General features: G+C 40.1%; 1 protein-coding gene across 5 annotated transcripts in view; it reads right to left on the bottom strand.

Moving 5' to 3' along the window:
- The window catches only part of DIPK1A (divergent protein kinase domain 1A), a 233,511-nt gene that overhangs the window by 170,838 nt on the left and 40,595 nt on the right, over positions 1 to 22,078 (bottom strand). The window contains exon 2 of one of the 5 annotated variants that reach the window (XM_077452909.1): positions 2,195 to 2,232. The exons of the other annotated variants lie outside the window; for them this stretch is intronic. The gene's annotated coding sequence lies outside the window, so the exon portion shown is untranslated. The remainder of the gene's footprint in view (positions 1 to 2,194; positions 2,233 to 22,078) is intronic. 5 annotated transcript variants of the gene reach the window in all.

The following is a 22,078-nucleotide window of genomic DNA, read 5'->3' as shown; positions in this document are numbered from 1 at the left end:
GATAACCCGTGATCCGCTTTTTTTTCTATTTGCGCTGTCAGCGTGAGGAGAAAAAAAAATCTGAAATCTAAAAAAAGCTTTTGTTTACATCATGTGATCAGCTGTCATTGGCTGATCGCTGATCACGTGGTAAGGGGCCGGGACTCAAAAATGTGATCACCCGAGTCTCAGTGATTACAGCGTGAGCCGCACGCACCCTGCATTGGGCGCACGGGTCACGTGCAAAGGGAAGGCCGTCATATGACATCCTCCTAGAAATTCAGGGTACACGCTGTGGCCGTCATTCGCTGTAGTGCAGATGGCAAGAGGTTAAACTTCTCCACAACGTTATCCCTGACATGTTTTGAAAACCATTAATCATTTTCTTTAAACTTCACAATTATGTGCCACTTTGTGTTGGTCTATGACATAAAATCACAACAAATCTACAGTTATGTTTTTGGTTGTAACATGACAAAATGTTTCAATGGGTTTTCTCTTGCTCAGCCCACAGGCTAAACGAGAGAAGCTTGTATACGTATGGCTATCTTAAGACTAGAAGTGCTATCTTTGATAAAAAGAAAATTTGTTCTTGAAAAGGAAGAAGCAAAAATGACAAGCAGATTATTTTAACAGTTCAGAGCAACCTGAATACTTACAATAACAAAGTACTTTCTGTGCCAAGTCTATTTAATTGATATTTACAAGATGTGATTGACCAATACATGCTTCAAGAATCAAGCCAACTGCATGAAACTAGAACAGGAAAAGCCCCATCCCAGAATACATTGTAGACACAAATTAACTAAGAGGAATATCTTGATTTTACATTTGCATCCAGTTTTAGTTATTTTAAAGAAAAGGATTCATTCACATTTCTACATTAAAGGAATATAACATTTTACTTGTATTAAGGCACAAAATACCACTGATCATCAGATACTCAAAAGCATTAAAAAAAAAAAAAAAAGAAAAAAAAGGTAACTGCTGAAATCTCCAGCAATGGTGTATCACATGAATGACAGCTTTGATAGAACATAGTTACTATTTTACTGTACAATAGGGAAAGTTTTTATACCCACTGCAATGAAACAAGGGTCTGCCAAGAGCAAACCTCCTGCAGCTGAAAATCTATTGTTTGCGTGCTACCTGCAGGCAAGGGCAATCTGCCCATTCTGCCTTGCAAAGTACAGCTGTCACCACAGCCAACACCCTACAGAATGCTGGAACGTTTCTGTGACAGATTAGGGAGCAGTCTTAAAACTCAGCAAACCTTTCATTGTGAGCACATTAAAAAAGAACAGCCTAAACTGGGAAAAGATGTGCAAGTTTTGAGTGTCAACTAATAAATTAAAGTGAAATGTAAATATATATTACCATTCCACCAGTCTATTTGTTGAAGAAGCACCACCTCTTCACTGCTCCCTAGCTGCTGCAAGTATTCAAGTCAGATGAGTCAAATATCTGTTCTGCCCTCCCCACACATCATGTACTGACTTACAAGACAGCAGGAGAAACAACAGCACGCGGCAGGGGTGTAGGGATTGCACATACCTGGAAGGGCTGTTGAACTTTACATGTCTGGTGAATGGCCAAGTAAAGCCAAAGTTCATATTTCCTGCAGTATATTTATGCCCATTTTCAGTTTTTTATTCTGTTTTCATAATTTCCTGGCTGCAGTGGGTAATTAGTATACACAGAAAACGCTTGTGTGTACTCTACTTGTATCTGCTACAGTGCAGCATACAACAGCCTTAAAATAAAAGCAACACACTCATGCCAAGTACACACGACCGGACTTTCCGGCAGACTAGGTCCAACGGTCTTTCCGAACAAACGGACTTGGCCACACATGAACGGACTAAGTCCATTCGACAGTTCGTTCGTTTTGAAAGGGATGACGTAAGCGGTACTAAACAAGGAGATTCAACAGCCAGTAGCCAACAGCTGACCTTACGTTGTATTTCATCCATCAGACTAGCACACAGGTGAACGGTTTTCCTGATTTATAGTCTGTCGGAATTGAGTCCGTCGGATAGATTTGAAACATGTTCTATTTCTAGGTCCGTCTGATCTTTTTTCCAAAAATTATCGCACTAGCCCACACACGATCGGATTGCCCGACAGACTGATCCTGTCGGACCTATTCTGCCACAAAGTCCGGTTATGTGCACGCGGCATTAGGGAAACCATTAAAGTATATGTAAACCCTCACCTTGTAAAAAGAACCCATTCAGTTTAACATCTTCATGGCTAAGGGTAAAACAAATTGAAATGCCTAAGCACAATTTTGACATGTGTTAGTAAAACCATACAGATCACCACAACTATTTTGTACATCCAGGTCAATTATACCTTTTTTTTTTTTCCAGGACAAATTGGGCTTTCATTCGATGAGGAAAACTGGTTCAAAACAGTAAAAAAATTTAAAAAAATGTATAATATATATATATATTTTTTTTTTTTTATTTAGCTGTATATTTCTTGTTACTACCATAACCTACCAAAGAACAACCCACAATAAATTCTCTTGCTCCTAACGGTTGCAACAATGCCAAGTATGTGCAGGTTATTTTGTTTTTTGTACACGTAGTACAGCCCAAAAGCAACAGTGCACATTTTGCTTAGTTTTGTCCTACTGAGACGCACTGAAACTGACACGAGCACGAATTTAAAAAAAATCCTGCTCAAAATATGCCGATCCTGACCTTTGACACAGACTTCCCCCGAAAAAAAATAAACCTGGCACTGACCTAGATCAAACCTTGATCTACGTAATTTCTTTCTTTTCTTTTTTAACAAACACTTTTTTCTCTCTGCAAGGTAAAAGAAAGAAACATTGTATCTTTCCTCTCCATTCACAGACAGAGAGCAACACAGGGGCAGGTTTCATAGTGACTGATCACTGTGGTAGCCAATCAGAAGCTACCACAGCAATCAGGTGACCCGGAATTGGGGGATCCAGGTCCCAATCAATAGTACGGGGCCAGGGCTCTTGGCGAGACCCCCATCTCTCTGCTGGGAGTGCAAAGTGAGATATGCATATATGCGGCCCTGTGGAAAAAAGCCCACTTCCGTAAGGCTGCATATACAGTTGTCCTTATAAGTTTACAAACCCTGGCAGAATTTATGATTTCTTGGTCGTTTTTCAGAGAATATGAATGATAACACAAATACATTTTTCACGCATGGTTCATTTTTGGCTGAAGCCATTTATTAACCATCAACTGTATTTACTCCTATTAAATCATAATGGCAACAGAAACTACCCAAATGACCCTGATCAAAAGTTTACATACCCTGGTGATTTTGGTCTGATAACATGCACACAAGTTGACACAAAGGGGTTTGAATGGCTTTTAAAAAAAAGGTAACCATCCTCACCTGTGATGTTTACTTGTAATTAGTGTATGTGTAGAAAAGGTCAATGAGTTTCTTGACTCCTGACAGACCCTTGCATCTTTCATCCAGTGCTGCACTGAAATTTCTGGATTCTGAGTCATGGGGAAAGCAAAAGAATTGTGAAAGGATCTGCGGGAAAAGGTAGTCGAAACAGGAAAGGGATACAAAAAGATATCCAAGGAATTGAGAATGCCAATCAGCAGTATTCCAACTCTAATCAAGAAGTAGAAAATGAGGGGGTTCTGTTGAAACCAAACCATGGTCAGGTAGACCAACTAAAATTTCAGACACAACTGCCAGGAAAATTGTTCGGGATGCAAAGAAAAACACACAAATAACTTCAGGTGAAATACAGGACTCTCTGAAAACATGTGGTGTGGCTGTTTCAAGATGCACAATAAAGGAGGCACTTACAGAAAGATGCGCTGCATGGTCGAGTGGCTAGAAGAAAGCCATGTATTACGCAAATGCCATAAAGTATCCTACTTATAATACGCCAAACAGCACAGAGACAAGCCTTAAACCTTCTGGCACAAAGTCACTTGGAGTGATGAGACCAAAATTTAGCTTATTGGCCACAACCATAAACGCTGCATTTGGAGAGGAGTCAACAAGACCTATGATGAAAGGTACGGAGGGTGGGTTGCTGATATTTTGGGAATGTGTGAGCTACAAAAGGCACAGGAAATTTGGTCAAAATTGGTGGCAAGATGAATGCAGTACGTTATCAATGAATACTGGAGGAACATTTACATTCACAAGTCAGGAAGCTGCTCATGGGACGTACTTGGACATTTGACAATGATCCAAAACACAAGGCCAAGTTGACCTGTCATTGGCTACAGCAGAATAAAGTGAAGGTTCTGGAATGGCCATCTCAGTCTCCTGACCTCAATATCATTGAACCACTCTGGGGAGATCTCAAAAACGTGCAGTTCAAGCAAGAAAGCCCAAGAATTTACAGGAACTGGAGGCTTTTTACCAAGAGCTTTACTCTTTTCTGAGAAGATAAAGTGCCTCATGCACAAATACCGCAAAAAAACTTGAAGCTGTCATTGATGTTAACAAGGGCGATACAGGGTACTAAAAACTAGGGTATATAAACTTTTGATCAGGGTAATTTGGGTTGTTTCTGCTGCCATTCCAACTGAAAAAAAAAAAAAAAAGTGTAAACACAGTTGACTGATAATAAATTACTTCAGCCAAATACTAACCATGAGTGTAAGAAAAGTTTGTGTGTTATTCATATTCTCTGAAAAATGGGCAAGAAATCTAATGCTGCCAGGGTATGTAAACTTATGATCACAACTGTATGTGTTACATCAGTGGGAAGGGGTTAATGTAGAAATGTCAGGCAAAACATTTGTGTATAAATCACGTAATAAAATGCAGTACTATATATACACACAACATATAATCATGACAATGTATGCTGTGACCAGTAGAACACACACTGAAATATAAAAATAGTCCACCAAGTGAAAAAATGGTGTGAATATAAATGTAAATCCTATCGAAATAAAAAAAGGAAGTAATGGACTTAAAAGGGGCTTATACCTCTTAAGACTTAGGCTGCTTTCACACTGGGGCGGTATTCAGGCGTTACAGCGCTAAAAATAGCGCCTGTGTAGCGCCTGAAAAAAACCGGGCCCTTTCCCTCCAGTGTGAAAGCCGGAGGGCTTTCACACTGGAGCGATGCGCTGGCAGGATGGCGAAAAAAGTCCTGCTAGCCGCATCTTTGGAGCGGTGAAGGAGCGGTGTATTCACCGCTCCTACCCATTGACATCAATGGGACACCGCGGCAATACCGCCGGCAAAGCGCCGCTGCAGCGGCGCTTTGCGGGCGGGTTTACCCCTTTTTCGGCCGCTAGCGGGGGTTAAAACCACCCCGCTAGCGCCCGCAGACCGCCGCTAAAACGACGGTAAATCGCCGCTACAAATAGCGGCGCTTTACCGCCGACGCCGCTCCCGCCCCAGTGTGAAAGCAGCCTTATGGCGAAAAACGCAGTATATGGAAAACCATCAGAACTACTGGACAGATCTTTGAATAATGTTGGTTAACATCAAATCCACAGCATACAGGCACATGAGGCTCAAAATGGAAGGAGGGAAATCCAGAGAGTATTCTTTGCTCATACGTTGAAACCAAAAATCAAAGAACGGTTCCACATAGTGTGATACCTTTTTTAAATAAATGCAATTTTTAAATGATAACAATGGAACACTCAAGTTTAGCAAGTGCATACAGAGCTCATAGGACATGAAGAGGCACAGTAATGTTGTTAGAGGTTGACCAACGCGTTTCATCTGCTTAGAAGTCATCTAGGGCATGACCTACTGCCAGCAACTGTGCGTTTAAAAAGGCTGTGTGGCCCCAAAATTAGAATAATTGAAAACCAGAAGTACATCACTTACGGTTTGATCGGAATCCTAATTGGAACAAAAGAGATCTGAACTAATATATGGATATGCCTCCAAAATTTAGGAAAAAACATAAGGGCATATGTGAATAAGGGAACGGTAGTCCGCATAACATCTGGCGCTCAGCTCCATGCGTTATACACAGCCGTAAGTAAAGTGACAAACCAAGCCTCGATCTGGAGTATGCCTGCCTACATTCGGCATTATATATCAATCTTAACAGGAAGTGAGGTGACAAACCAGACCTCGCTATGGAGTATGGCTGCCAACATCACTTCCTGTTGATTAGAACAGAGGTCGTATGCATGTCAAGCCTCGTTTTGATATTAACAAGTGAGCAATTTACTACATCACTTCGTTCTCAGCAAACCAGGAAGTGAATACATACCAAGCCTCATTATAGACGGAACACATAGCCAGCTATAATATAATGGACAAACACCGGAAATACATGTTAATCATTAACAGTTTGCCGGTAAAACTTGAATAGCAAAACAGGAAATATCTAACTGGAGCCACACAAAACCATTACATAAAGAAACATAATATTTATGTGAAAAAAAATTCAAACCACTAAATGTAGACACTAGCGAAGAGAATAGTGGCACTCAAAATAAAAAAATATATAAAAATATAACAAGTGTAATTACAATAAAAAGTGAATAAGTAATAAATGTTAATGTCACCTTGCGACTAAAGTAAGAGTAAAAAATATATATCAAACTGCAAATATTAACACAGTTGGCATGCACATAGCGTTGTTATTATCACCCTGTGACAAGTGCCCACAAATGTAATATCTACCAAATACACATGTACTAATTGAGCGATCTATTGCAGTCGCGGCGGACCCAAGGTGTACGGAGGCTGATGACAATCTCACCCGCTCCTCGGCCCCAGTCTCCACTTCCCAGTGCAGCTTGTCACGTCACACGTGGATGATTGCCGTACAGCCATGCCCCGACATGTTTTGTCACAAGGACTTAATCATGGGCTGATGTAAAACATTGTGACGTGACACACTGCACCGGGAAGTGAAGACTGGGGTCGAGGAGCGGGTGAGATTGTCATCAGCCTCCGTAAACCTTGGGACCGCAATAGTTCGCTCAATTAGTGCATGCAATTTCTTGCTGTGGTTATCTTTTGGCTTGCTGTGAATTTGAATTTTGTGAGTACAATGGTGATGGATTATTAACTTTTTAATAAATTGTTTATACTATATCACACTATTGGAGCGCTTTTTTCATTTTCATGTGGAGTAAACACTTCATGAGGGAAGCTGCTTGATGCTTACAACTGGAAGTTTGGAGATCTTGTTTGAAACCCTATATGTGCTGGTTGAGGCGATTCTAGCCAAACACGAGAGTGTGAGTGCGTGTCATTACATGTGTGTGCACTTGTCACAGGGTGATAACAAAGCTATGTGCATGTCAACTGTGTTAATATTTTCAGTTTGATAGATATATATTTTTCACTCCTACATTAGTCACAGGGTGACATTAACATTTATTACTTGTTCACTTTGTATTGTAATTACACTGGTTGTTATATTTTTGTATATTTTTTATTTTAAGCGCCACTATTCTCTCTGCTAGCGTCTACATTTAGTGGTTTGAATTTTGTTCACATTTTCATTTTATTTCAAGTGGCAGCTGTAGGAGTCATTTTTTCACTTGTTCAGGAGCGCAGTGGTGGTAACACAGGTGGGGGCGGGTTGCACTTGTAAACCATCCGTTTGAAACATAATATTTAACCACTAAAATGTACTAAACACTTTTAAATGAAGGCTCATCAGAAATAAGAAAAATGGATGTATAAAATTTACATAAAAGACCGTCTTATAAAAAATAAATAAAAATTGTGAACAAAATTAAAAATTGCAATTAAATGACAATTAGATGAGAGAACAGCGCTAATTCATCACTATCAACTCCATAGATAATTTGAAATTCAGATAAAGATGATATCATGCTTTATTAGTAAAAGCATTAATATCTAACTCCATATTAATGCAAAGTGGAAAATGGGATTGCAATTCATAAATCCAGTAAGTTTTGAGTCTGGATACACCTCTAGTAGTAGCACCCCCCCCTCCAGGTTGGAAAGAACCTATTGGTAATAAGATTCAGTGCCCTTTGGGTCTTGATTGTGGAACTAACGATAATGCAGAGGGACAGTGTGTTTGGTGTTACCCTGTTTGATTTTGTTCATATGTTCAGTCACCCTGGTAGCAAAAGATCATATATAGCACGACCAACATATTGCTTGCCACACAGACCGGTCAAAAGATAAACGATGTTGGTAATCGCACGTGTACAGAAATGCTTAATAGGATATGTACGTTTGGTAACCGTGGATGTAAATTGCTTAGTTACACACCTTCCACTAATATTAAACTGGCATACTGTGCATTCAATGGTGGAAACAAGAAGCTCAAACAGGCGGATTAATAACATTTGGGGCCATCTTACTCCTCACGGAAGGAGCGCCTTTATAAACGGCTTTAGGTTTTTCCGGTACCCAATACCCGATCATTTTGCAACACATTCCAGTGGCGATCAATGATGGCTTTAATCCGTTTGTTCTGCACTGAGAATGAGGTCAGCAATGACCACTTGAAAGATTCAGATTCATTGGGTTCTCGTGGGGGTTTATCGACTAACAAAGATGCTCGTTCTACTTGTAAGGAAATCACGGTCTATTTCATGCTGGTCATATCCCTCGTCCAAAAAACCTTTTAAAATGGTGGCTTGATTTTTTAAAGTATCTGTGTCAGTACAGTTCCTGTGTAAATGCAGGAACTGAGCGTAACCAAGATTTATGATGGCAACTGTCAGATGGAATAAAGCCACTGCGGTCTGTTGGTTTAAAATAAGTACTGAACCAAAACTGGCATGCACATAGTTCAATTTCAAGGTCTAAAAAAATGGATTTTAGTATAACTAGATTCATAAGTCAAACCAATGCCTCGATCGTTCATATTGAGAAAAGAGAAAATGTGATCAACAATTCAGGGGTTCCATCCCATAGGAGGAGGATGTTGTCAATGTATCTAGCCCACAGAGCTAACCAAGATCTTTCCTCGGCATAGACGGCATCCTCCTCCCACTTGGCCATAAACAAGTTGGCAAGGCTGGGGGCAAATTTTGCCCCCATAGCCACACCCTTCTGCTGTAAATAAAAACAATTGTTAAACCAAAAATTATGTTGAGTGGCGAACTCAAGATGTTCGATAACATAACTACCCTGAGCAGTAGTGAGGGTACAATCTCTCCTTAAATAAACTCTGTACTGCCTCTACTCTATGGTGGGGGATGCATGTATATAACGAAGCCACATCTGCTGTGGCCATGATATAATTGGCACCTAAATCTATAGATTCTAGTAGTTTGATAGTATCGCTTGTATCCCTAAGATTTGAAGGAGTATTACGAACAAGGGGCTGAAGATAAAAGTCAATGTATTTACAGATCCTAGAGGTGATGGAGTCAATCCCATTAATGATTGGGTGTCTCGGGGGCTGTAGTGGATTTTTGTGAATTTTAGGCAATTAGTAAATTACTGGAATGCGAGGCGCTAGGAGAATGAGATAGGACTGTTCCTTTTTGTTAAGTAACTGAGAATCAAAACCCTTCTGAACCATGGTGATAACGTCTTTCTTGAATATGAATGTAGGGTCTTGAGGCTATTCTCTAAAAGTCTCATAGTTATTCAAAATTCTGTGCATTTCACTGACATAATCAGTTTTAACTAGTACCACAATACCCCTGGCCCCTGTTGGCGGGGCGGATCACCAGATCCTTTTGTTCACATAGTGACTTTAGACCCAAGTTCGACAAAGAGATAACCTGAATCTTTTTAAGAGGTAAACTAGCTAGATCTTTGAGAACTACATTTTTAAACATGTTAATAGCAGGGGTGACCTGGGTGGGAGGATTAACAAGAGACAGATTTGATAGTCCGGAATGGACTGTTCTAGATGTGGTTGCTCTGGCCACATTTCTGTAAGGATTGGAAATTAGATACTGTTGGATATCGATCTAATAAATTTATATATATATCAATAAATGTTTTAAATTTGAGTTTCTTGGGAGGGGCAAACTTGAGGCCTTTATCAAGAACAAATTTTTCCTTTTTAGTAAGTGGTTTGTTACTAAGGTTAAACACACCGGGGCAAGTTATGTTCTAATTTTTCCTCCTGCGGGACCTCCCTTAGGTCTTAAACCATTTGTGTATAAATATATATATATAAATAAAATGGAAACATTATTATACATACCCTTTACCCCCTTTTTAAATAAATTATCAAATTCCCCCTTTTCTCAGTGGCATCAGAGCTAGGGGAGGAGAAACAGCATAACACTGAGCTTCCCAGTGAATGGATGTGCAGGAGGCATGTCAGGACAACTCTGGTCATTGGAGGAAAGGAAACTGAAACTGAGTTCCCAGCACAGCTAGAGAACTGACCATGCTGTGTACTCTTGCTTAGTGTGGTCAAATTTTAATAAGCAGAGGGACTGGCTGGGTCACCACAAATTTCGCACAAAGGAAGTAATACAAAAAGGACAGGATACTTTTCTATACAAGTACATGGTACAGCAGGCACATATTGGGAATATGATATTTTGGTTTTACATACTCTTAAAATTTGTCTTTTGGAGAAATAAGTGGGTAACTTAATAAATTAAATAAAAAAAAAATACTGATCCCAAGGCATAAATATCAGTGACAGCCATTTAGCATTTACAGAAGGAGAACCCGTTTCCTTTATGATGGGTTTTCTTTAAAGAACTGGAATTCAGAATATTCTTTGGGGGATGAACGTGATGTGTGTATATAGTATAAGAATTGTTTTGTTTAGATAGAGTGCCAAGTGGCACATGACACGCTAATGTATTTCATTTTAATGCTGAAAGCATGATTTTATCTGTGTGAGCTTCTAAAAGAATGGGGACTCCCAAAACCGACACACAACATTACTTTATATCTACTTATGCCTTGATGTCTGCAATAAGAGGTTTGATTAGCGCTTGCCTCTATCTGAATTATAATATACAATTACTGTACATTACACCTACCCTTTATTTAACACACAATCACAAAGAAAACACAAAAACACAGAGGATGCTGGGACTGTGACACCAAAATGGGCAGGGACATCATCCGGTGATGTCCCTATATAAAAGTCGCCGCGGGTCGCGTCCATGCCACTGTGAGCGGAGGATGCAACGAGGCAACATCTGAAGAGAAGAACAGAAGGCAGTGGCGGCGACAGAAGACCGGGCCACCGCCTGTAAAAGAGCTAGAAGAAGGCGCGGTGGCCCGGCAAGAAGAACCAAAGAGGGGGACAAGACCCCGAAGTCGGAAGAAGAGGGTGGCGGCGAAGAAGAAAGCCGGGCTCCTCCGTTAGCAAAAGAGCTAGAAGAAGATAGCGGAGGAGTCCGGCGAGAAGACCCCCGAAGACGGAAGATCCCCGGAGCTGTGCAATAAACTATTTTTGACCCTTGTGTGTTGTGTTTTTTTTTTTTACAGGTGAATGGGTAGGGGTACATTGTACCCCATACTCATTCACATAGGGTGGGGTGCCGGGATCCGGGGGCCCCCTTATAAAAGGGGGCTCCCGGATTCCGATAAGCCCCCCGCCCGCAGACCCCAACAACCAACGGCCAGGGTTGTCGGGAAGAGGCCCTTGTCCTCATCAACATGGGGACAAGGTGCTTTGGGGTGGGGGGGCCGCACGGCCACCCCTTCCCCAAGGCACCCCCCATGTTGAGGGCACGCGGCCTGGTACGGCTCAGGAGGGGGGGGGCTCGCTCGTCCCCCCCTTTCCTGTCCGGCCGGGTAGCGTGCTCGGACAAGGGTCTAATGTGGACCTGGGGGGACCCCCACGCCGATTTTATTGGCGTTGGGGTTCCCCTTTAAGTCCATACCAGGTGGCGGGGCCAGCAAGGTCTCCTTCGCGGGCCCCGTCTACCTGGAGACGCGCTCAAAATGAGCGGACTTTCCTCCGCGTGCGTGGGCGAGTCCATTCATTTCAAAAGTACGGCGGATAGTCCGCTGAAAAAGTGTCGTGTGTGGGCAAGTAGCCCGTTCGGAAAGTCCGGCAGATAGTCGGCTACGTGTGTACGCGGCATAAGGAGAAGCAGGATGGGAGGAGAGTAGAACATTAGCATCTTCTATGCTGGTAGATACAGTAAATTATTAGTAGGGATTCCTTGGGCCTTGAAAGGGTCCCTCCATGATAAAAAGGTTTAGAAAGGCAGGTCTAATGTGGAGGTAAAGTATTGATTGTACAAATAAACTTAAGGATTTTAGACTATTTGATTTCTCCTTCCTTCCAAAGCCCAGCCCCCCACAGTTAGTAACACGCCCCTAGGAACACTTAACCCCTACACTGCCACCCCCTGGTTAACCCCTTCACTGCCAGTGTCATTTACACAGGAATCAGTGCATTTGTATAGCATCGATTGCTGTGTAAATGACAATGGTCCCAAAAATGTGTCAAAAATGTCCGATGTGTCCGCCATAATGTCGCAGTCACAATAAAAAGAAAATCACTGATCGCCGCCATTACTAGTAAAAAAAAAAATATTAATAAAAATGCCATAAAACTATCCCCTATTTTGTAAACGCTATAACTTTTGCGCAAACCAATCAATAATCGCTTACTGCGATTTTTTTTTTACCAAAAATATGTATCGACCTAAACTGAGGGAAAACTTTTTTTTATATTTTTGGGGGATATTATAGCAAAAAGTAAAAAATAATGCTTTTTTTTTTTTAAATTGTCACTTTTTTTGTTTATAGCGCAAAAAATAAAAACTACAGAGGTGATCAAATACCACCAAAAGAAAGCTCTATTTGTGGGAAAAAAAGGACGTCAATTTTGTTTGGGAGCCACGTTGCACGTCCGCGCAATTGTCAGTTAAAACGACGCAGTGACGAATCGCAAAAAGTGGTCTGGTCTTAAGCCAGCAAAATGGTCCGGTCTGAAAGTGGTTAAAAGGGAAACAGAATAGATCCACACAAACCATGGAGGTATTTGGCACAGAGGTGAAGAAGGGGACTTTGATGCACTGATTCCATTTGTCTGTGAGTGCTTAAATCTGTAAATATATATATATATATATTTTTTTTTTCAGGATCCAAACACAGGCCCATGCACATAGCTAAATAAAGATCAGTAAACTTGTTCTGTATTCAGATTTGTTTAAACAAAATAAAATCTGTATCGGAGTTGCCGTGTATAGACAGTAATTTACATACACTCCCATAGATGTTTGTGCTAACTGTTATATGTGCACAGCTCAAGTGTACGCTATTGGCGTACAAGAGCCCCCTGTATCCTAGTAATGGTATAAAGCCAAATGGAAGGCTTGAGAGACTGCGTCCTGGGAACGCCAAGTGGTTATAGTAGTAAGTGGTTATAGTATAGTATTTTTACAAAGTATCCTGCTACCTGCAAAATTCTGTTTTCTTGAAAGTTTGCATGCATTCTAGCAATGACAGGATGCCGGGCAACTTGCTTGAGAGACTGCCATTGTCCTAGCAATGCTAGCTGGTTATAGCCACTTGCGTCCTAGCAACAGAGGATGCCAGGCACTTGCTTGTGAAGTCGTCTGCATCCTAGCAATGGAGCACACCCTGTGGCTTCCTTAAAAGGACATCTGCATCCTAGCAAATGAAAAGATAAATAGGCAGCTTGCTTGAGAAGCCATTTGCATCATAGCAACAAAGTTATTTATTCTGCATGATTACAAACCTTGCGCAAAATGTTTCATGCGTACAGTGTACAGAGCACGATTTCTATTTTTTTTTTTCTTTTTTTAACAATGGTTCCTGCTGTCTACCAGATTCTTTTATACTGCCATGTGCATGTACCCTGGATATGGTTGTAAACTCCAAAACAAAAAAAACCTGAAAGAAAAAAAAAAGCATAATAAGCTTGTTTGCATCGCCTACTAGCTCATTTTGAAATACTTACTTTAGATCGAAGCTGTTGCAGTGGTCCCTGCACACCGTTGTGACCGGCAACATGTGTTCGAGTTATTTCTGGGTTTGCGGGCTCCGATGCTGTGATTGGGGGAATCTGAGGCGACATCACTGCTCCTCAAACGGCACGAGCGGGCCGTTCCTTCAGTGAGCATGTGCCGATGACGTGCAGATACAGTGAACACCTCCTAAACTGTGCACGTTTAGGAGATATTCAGGGTACCTACAGATAAGCCTTATTATAGGCTTACTTGTAGGTAAAAGTGGTGTAACAGGGTTTACAACCACTTTAAAGCGGAACTCCACCCCAAAGAGGAAGTTCTGCCCTAAGACCCCCCTCCTAACAATTGGCACACTTTTGGGGGGGGGGGGGGGGGTGGGTGGGTACAGATACCTGCTCCTGCTTCCGTCGGATCACCTAAGCGATCTGAACGGAAGTTGTCCTCTCCCCCTCCCCGCAGTCATCAAGTACACACTCCAAGACAAGTCTAGATTAACCACTTATTTTGGCAAGATTACGTATGGGTATTGGGGATACTGGGTCAATCTTTCGTGCAAAAATCACAGGCAAATAAGCCATAGCTGAAATTTGTATGTGTAAATTTTAATGCCTTTGTTTTGTGCCGTTTTATTGTACCCTATTACTTTTCAGTTATACTGGTCGGTTTCACATTCAGTTCTTATATTTCTTTGTCTATATACATGAGATGACCGGCTGTACCATTGACACATTAGTTTTGCTTTATAAAATTTGGCTTTGGTTGACTATATTCTGGTTAACAATTTTGTTTTGTACTTTAGCCATTAATAAAATGGAATAAAAAAAAAAAAGCAAGAATTAGGTGTTCAGTTCTGGTGTTTTTGTTATTATTTAGATTTTTGTCACTGTGATAGATAAAGAGTAGGTGTAACATAATTAGATATTTTAATATATTCCACAATGTGCCCAGCTCTTGCCCCCCACCCAAATTAGAATATCACTATTGAGATTAGCACAGCTGCTAGATTAGATTTGAGGGAGAAGTGTGGAGTGTTATTTAATTGAATGTTTTATAACCAATTTTGTCAGAAAACAGATGCCATTCGTTATGATATACTAATATAAAAAAAAAGAGACGCAAACCAAGTACTGAAGCCTTTTGTTTGATTTTTGTTATATGCTGTGTATATTGTGGGGCAGTGGTTGGCAGAATTATGGATGGTGCATATGCATCCTCTAGATTTCTCATATACACAAGAAGAGGGGATGTGTGTCTTTTATAAACAAAACAATTATTTTTGTTTTCATAGTTCAATATAAGTTTTGTTCTTAAGCATGCTCCCCGGGGGCTTTGTGGAGCTTTGGGCGGGATAAAGCATCCATTCCCCAGTCCCTAAGTTACCTGTTGGACAGACGTTAGAAGGTTAGACTTTAGGTGTGCGAGTTGACTAGTTGACTGTGAGAACCTGCTGCTGGGTGAAAAGATTCACTGCTGACATAACACTAAAAATTATACATGTACCATTTGTTTGGAGAATCCAGTCAGGCACACCTTGTAGTCTTGTATATGATTTTACATACTTACAGTACATACCGTAGTCTGGCTGAAAAAAAAAAAAAAAAGACCATGCATTTCAACCAAATAGAAGGAAAAATAATCATAATCGTAAAATACAAATATATATACATACATCTCTCTCTAGAGAGATGTACTCTACTGATAAATATCAGTATCCAGGTATATTATGTGCATCTAGGTAAGATCCAGGCCTTTCTTAAGACAATCTACTGGGCTGGCCGAAACCAGCTCCACATTTTCACAGCTCTTTATGTGAAGAAGCCTTTACCACTGCGAATACTAGTTGTGCCTGTCTCCTTTACAATGTCAATTATATTTTATACATATATCTGGGAGCAAAGAACAGAAGCCCTGTGTATGCCGTAGTCAAAGCTTACACAGGGCTGAGGAGTCCCTCCCTATGCCCAAGTGAAAGCACTTTACTAGCACCAATGCTGTCACTCCTGCCTTATAAACAGAGTGACAGTTGAGAGAAGGCAAGTATAATCTGAGTGGGGAGGGGGGAATTAAAGTCAATTTTCCTTTAAAGAGACAGATTCATGCTTGAACTATGGTATAGGTGCACCCTGTTCTGGTCACAGGCTGCTAGCTCTCTGACAGTGACAGATAAAAGTGCTCACCAGATGGTAAATTCTTGGATGTGTATTGAACAGCACCTTGTACAGCCGTTCATCTCACTTGAAACATTTAAGTGGCTCCACTCCCTAGCGAGTCATGAATCTGAACCAAGCGCACACACACGCACACACGCACGCACACACACCAAAAATGTCAGAGATCTAAGAAAGAAGATGGATGAGGGGGGCTACTGAAATTGAATTACCTTTTCTGACCCTTTTCTACTGACTACTGAGGTGTCATTGCTATGCCAATGGCTACTTGACTATATCTACAGCATGGTTTCCCAGGGAAAAGAAAATAAATAAAAATATCAAGGTTTGCCAAAAAAGCATCCCAGAAATTAAAATGTCATCTTAAACATTGTTTTTCAGATTATCACACTTAAAAAACGAAACCGGTCGGTACCCAGACCTTTAACAATCAAACGGTTTATCAGAAAAAAAGCTTACATTGCTTAAATGACCAATTAACTATATACATTAGACAAATGAGCCATTTTGACAATTATTATATTCTATATAACAATATATAATTCACTGCTTCCCATGAGCCAGAACTGACAGAAATACTGCAACACATTGTATCCCGGTGCTTCAATCCCATCTTTAACTGAATTGCTTTTTTTCTTTGTGTGAGTGCGATAAGGCTCCCTTCTAGGCATTTGTGATTGCTCTTTAATGTATTTGCCCTTGATTAACTTTATATTTACATTAATATATTAATCTAGCAAATGCACTGAATGTCATAATCTATGCTAGCTTTGAATGTGCAACATTTTAAAGGGCTACAGGGACAGAACTATTCCCCCGACACAATATTTAGTATGTTGACTGCCATTGTATATAATTAACTAATTATTTGATTACAGCTGTTGCTACCTTGGCATTTCTCACATCAAGACAAGCTCCTGGGACTTTGCAATATAAGAAAATTCTAACACAGTTACCACACATCTGTGATTTCCTTCCATAGGTTTTGCAGGGACTCATGGAGGAATATTTACAGTCTATGTCATTGTTGGGGGAGATTTACTAAAACTGGTAAACACAGAATCTGGTGCAGCTGTGCAAAGTAACCAATCAGCTTCCAAGTTTTATTTTCAAAGCTTAACCACTTGCCTACTGGGCACATTTACCCCTTTCTGCCCAGGCAAATTGTCAGCTTTCATCGCCGTCGCACTTTGAATGACAATTGCACAGTCATGCAACACTGTACACAAACAAAGTTTTTATCATTTTGTTCACACTAAGAGCTTTCTTTTGGTGGTAATCACCACTGGGTTTAAATGATAGTGTTTTATTCCTACGCTACCACTGGTGATCTATCAAATGTCAGGGGCTGCTGCTACTATCGGAATGGATCACACCGTATCCACTTAATATGAAACTAAAGATATGTTGGTATTGCGCTGCCCCTATATTAAATAACCCGAGGGTGATAAGTATAATGCCTAGTTACATAAATCAATAGTGTAATCTAAATATATATATATATATATATATATATATATATATATATATATATATATATATATATATATATATATATATATATATATATATATATATATATATATATATATATATATATATATATATATATATATATATATATATCTACTGAATAATATCAAAAAGTGCAAAGTGCTACATTAAATAAAATAAACACACCACAGAGGTGATGGAATCCAAATAAATGAAAATCAAGTGAACAAAGGTAAGTAACTAAAAACAGTCTCTTAAAAAATTACTATTTTGATAAAGTGCAGAGAAAATGCAAAAAAAAAAAAAAGTAAAACGCACTACACAGTCAATTGAAAACCTCCACGGAAACATAACTGCTTCAATTGAGTGCAAAGCCAAAAAACTGAATTGATCATAAAGTGCCAAGTGCGTCTTATAAATGTGCAAATAAGTAAATACTCTCCAGAGGTGATATCAGTGAACCACTCTAATAATAAACAAATGATATACAAGAAAGTAAGAAAGAGTATACCTAGACCAAAAAGAAGGTACCCTCTCCTGATCACATGGAAATAAACTTTAGAATGAAACAAAAAAAAATAATAATAAATATATATATATATATATATATATATATATATATATATATATATATATATATATATAGTAGTAAACGCACTACAGAGCCGGCTGTAACATACGTTATAACAGAATGAATCCGGCCTCTATAGATTAAATATACATATTGCAATCCATCAAAAAGAAAATAAAAAGATATAAATATTCAAGTCCATAAATAAACAGTCTCCTTTAAGTGCAAGTGCTTTGTGCAAACTTGTGTAAATTCAACTGAGGTGTGGGTCTCCCAGTGCTTAATCCCGCTGTGATCACACTTTAGTGGGCAGTGGCCCCTTACCTATAGCAAGGAGGGATTCGCATAGAGGTATATAGATTTCTTTATATGTCTTCTCTCCTGGTAAATTCGGTCACCTTCTCCTTTAAATTTTATTCTTATTGCTCCATAGGACCCAATAGATTAATAGAGAGGGAATACCATAGTGTAGTATTTCACAAATAGCATTTATTAAAAATTTTCATACACAGGGTACGCACACATTAATAGATAGAAAAAAGCCTTTTTCTTAGTAATCAGCAGAAAGTGCATCCACAGTCAGCTTCCTTCCCGTCCCTACGTGTGACATCACATCACGTGACTTCATCAGGGGAACCCCCTGATTTTTATATTACACTATTGATTTATGTAACTAGGCATTATACTCATCACCCTCAGAGGGTTATTTAATATAGGGGCAGCGCAATACCAACATATCTTTAGAATCACCACTGGGTTTATTTGTTGGTAAATAAACAAATAATTAAAGAAAATTTATATTTATATATATATATATATATATATATATATATATATATATATATATATATATATATATATATAATATAATATAATATAATATAATATATATATATCATAGTTTGTTATAAAATGTTGCAAACAGGTAAATTTTCTCCTTCATTGAAGTGCACTGGTGGGCACTTACTGGCAGCACTGATGGCCACAGATTGGCAGCACTGGTGGGCACTGCACTGATAATCAGGACACTAATAATTAGTGCCCTGATTATCAGTGTACATGTCCCATTTAAGCCGATTATCGGCTCTCTTCTCCTTTCCCAGTGCTGTCAGCATGAGGAAAGGAATGCCAATAACCAGGTTCCATCTACATCTGTGATCAGCTGTGATTGGACACAGCTGATTGGCTCTTTACCTCAATCTGTGATCAGCAGAGTTCTCCGGACACAGATTACAGAGCGCACCGTCAGCGTCCCACAGTGGGTGGGATCATATGACGGCCTCCCAGAACTAGCCGGCCAAACTGTAGCCATCATTTGGCTATAACGCGCAAGTCGTTAATTGAACACGCTGAAGTTAATCCCCCTCACAGTGACATAGGCCGTACCACAAAGATACACAAGACACAGCAGATTTTTTTTAAACTTAAGAATGTTGCTCATCATTGGCTGTAGGTGTGAATCTGCATGCACAACCCAAACTAGCCTAATGCTTATCCTTTATGTTACTATTTTGACTGTTAAATCTGATTGTCAACCTGAAACTAAGACAGAAACTAAAACTCCAATTCCCTGCATGTATTCCACTTTTACAATAACCAAGGGATGTACAATTTTAGTAGATGGTCACCTATGCATCTATTCCGTGCTTTCTGCTTATTAGGGTTGCATACAGGTTATGCCCTGTGGAACATGTTCTATATATGCAAGGCTACGATGAAAGGCACGGTATATATGACAGAAAACAATAGACTTTCTACAGTCCTCTATGTAGGCAGCAATTATGTGACCTGTTGCCTAAGCTATATGAGGGATCTTGTTTTATGGACAGAAAAATATATACTTTTTTTCATTTTCAAATTTAATTGAGAATGCTAAAAACGTGCCCTACTGATTTGCATTTATAGTTATGACTGGCTGAGATAGATTTGTAGAGTTTACTGTAACAAGTCAAGTACAAAGAGATAATTTACATAATATCCCTTTTAATCCTAAAGTGGGCCTGGACTGAAAAAGTGAAGATTTTCTATGTTATAGGGAATATCTAAAAATGTTAACTGCACCTAAGCAGTAGCCTGAAATATGTCCTTTTTATCTTATAAAACGGCAGTACACTTCCTGGTATGCGAGGGTGCCTATGCACTCTTGTGTTTCCAGCCTCACTGCTATATCTGGACTGTGAAATCTAAGGCACTGTGCCTCTGACTTCTGGTTGGAATTACAATACTATTTTGCTGCTCACTGTTCTCCTTGCTGGAGGATCTGACATGAGGAAGTAAAAGCCCTGCCTTTACCTAAATGGTTATCTCTACACAGGCAAGGACACAGTGCAGATCAAGGCAAGTTACTTTAGCAATAGGGAAAAAATCATGTGCAGTGAGGAGAAAAATTGGTGCCCTCTCACCACCCCGATTTGGGCGGTAATGTCACACTTTCCCCCTCGCCCAGAGAATATTTTGCACCTCCACAAGATCTGAAAGCTAGAGGAGATCACAGTAGTACCAGTGTCTACTACAGGCAGTCCCGAGGTTACGAACAAGGTTCTGTAGGCTTGTTTTAAAAGAGGAGGTCCAGGTTCCTTAAGAAAAAATTCAGCTACAAATACTGTGGCAGACAACTTTTAAATATGGGATATAGGATACTTCTCTTTCCTGAAATCCAGCGATGTCGACACCCAAGCCGATTTTTCTCAGGTGATACTGCCACCATTGCTTCCAAGGCCGGTTCCTTACTGCACATACCCGAAGCGCGCTGCACCTTTCTCAATGGCCCGGTTGTGACAAAGGCGGGTGTCAGATCCCTGCCCTCACTAACTGGCAACGAAGGACAGGCCAACCTCACACCACGCTGTCACTTACGTAACAATGCCACACTCAGCACAAAGATTTTCCAGGTGCGGGACCACAATCTAGGTGTGGGCAGCCTGAGAGCGATTGTCACTGGGCTAATTACACAATTAACCCTTTTACTGCCACCACCCCCGTTTTAAAAGACAGAGCCCCCCCGTAGTTTTAGCAATACCAATTATAATTTTAGAATACGTGCCTGCAACACACACTGCCACCACAGACAGGTCTGCTCAGTGCCTTACTCTACCACAGTAGCGCCCTTTTTAGAGACAGGTTCGTTTATAGTTTTGCATCAAGAGCTTTAAAGACAAGGTTAACACTTTTCAACATAAGGATTTATTATGCAAAGGTCAAGGTTGGTGCGAATAAAACATTTACAGAAAAAGGATGTTTCAAAAAATAAAGACAACATACAGCCACAAAGAAATAAGGTAGAATTGGGAAGGAAGAATACTTGCAATTAATGTCCGAGAGTTGATCAGAGTTCGATCGATGAGCAAAGGTAATCGGTTCTCAAACTTGGCAGATGTTCTTGCTTGGATGGTAAAAGGAGAACTGCCCATTGCCTTGGCCTCTCCTCTTTTCTGTCAAATCCAAGGGGGTGTTGACAGCGACCAGTGACCAATTGTCTGGTCATCTCGTTTAGGGGTTGGTTGCTGGGGGCTGTCTACACTCATGACCCTGTCCCAGGTACACTTTGTGATACATATTCATATCTCTGCCTCTCTACTGTTTATACACTGCAGATATCCATTTTAGTGATAAGCATGATATTTGCTTCAAAACAAGTACGCACATGACAGGTTTCCCATTTCAGGGTTACCTAGGAGTAAGGGGTCCCAGTGGCTTCCCATATGACCTGACATAGGGGTGTCTGGACTTGAAATGTTAGAAATTATCTGAGGAAACGAAATATGTCCATTTTATGGCTGTGCTATGATTACTTTGGAAGTTATAAAAAATATTGAAGTTTCAAAAACTATACTAATCTGTCTGCACTCTATGTGGTTTGAGGTATTTACAACAGGTATCTGTTGGTTCTCTGAATGGAGAGGGTGACAGTTTTACGACAGGCCTGAATATCCTGCCAGGCAACATGAGCCTTGTTTATTGACCTAGCCTGGTTCTGCTTCCTCTGCTGAGATAACCTTTCTTTCCTTTTGAAATTTTAAAAGCTTTGGATTCCTAAGACAAGGGAGGGG

Source organism: Lithobates pipiens, unplaced genomic scaffold, assembly GCF_037356315.1.
Source record: "Lithobates pipiens isolate NorthernLeopardFrog02 unplaced genomic scaffold, aLitPip1_a1.2 Scaffold_23, whole genome shotgun sequence".
Lineage (NCBI taxonomy): Eukaryota > Metazoa > Chordata > Amphibia > Anura > Ranidae > Lithobates > Lithobates pipiens.
Note: the sequence above shows the minus strand (reverse complement) of the source record. Positions and strands in the feature narration are given on the sequence as shown.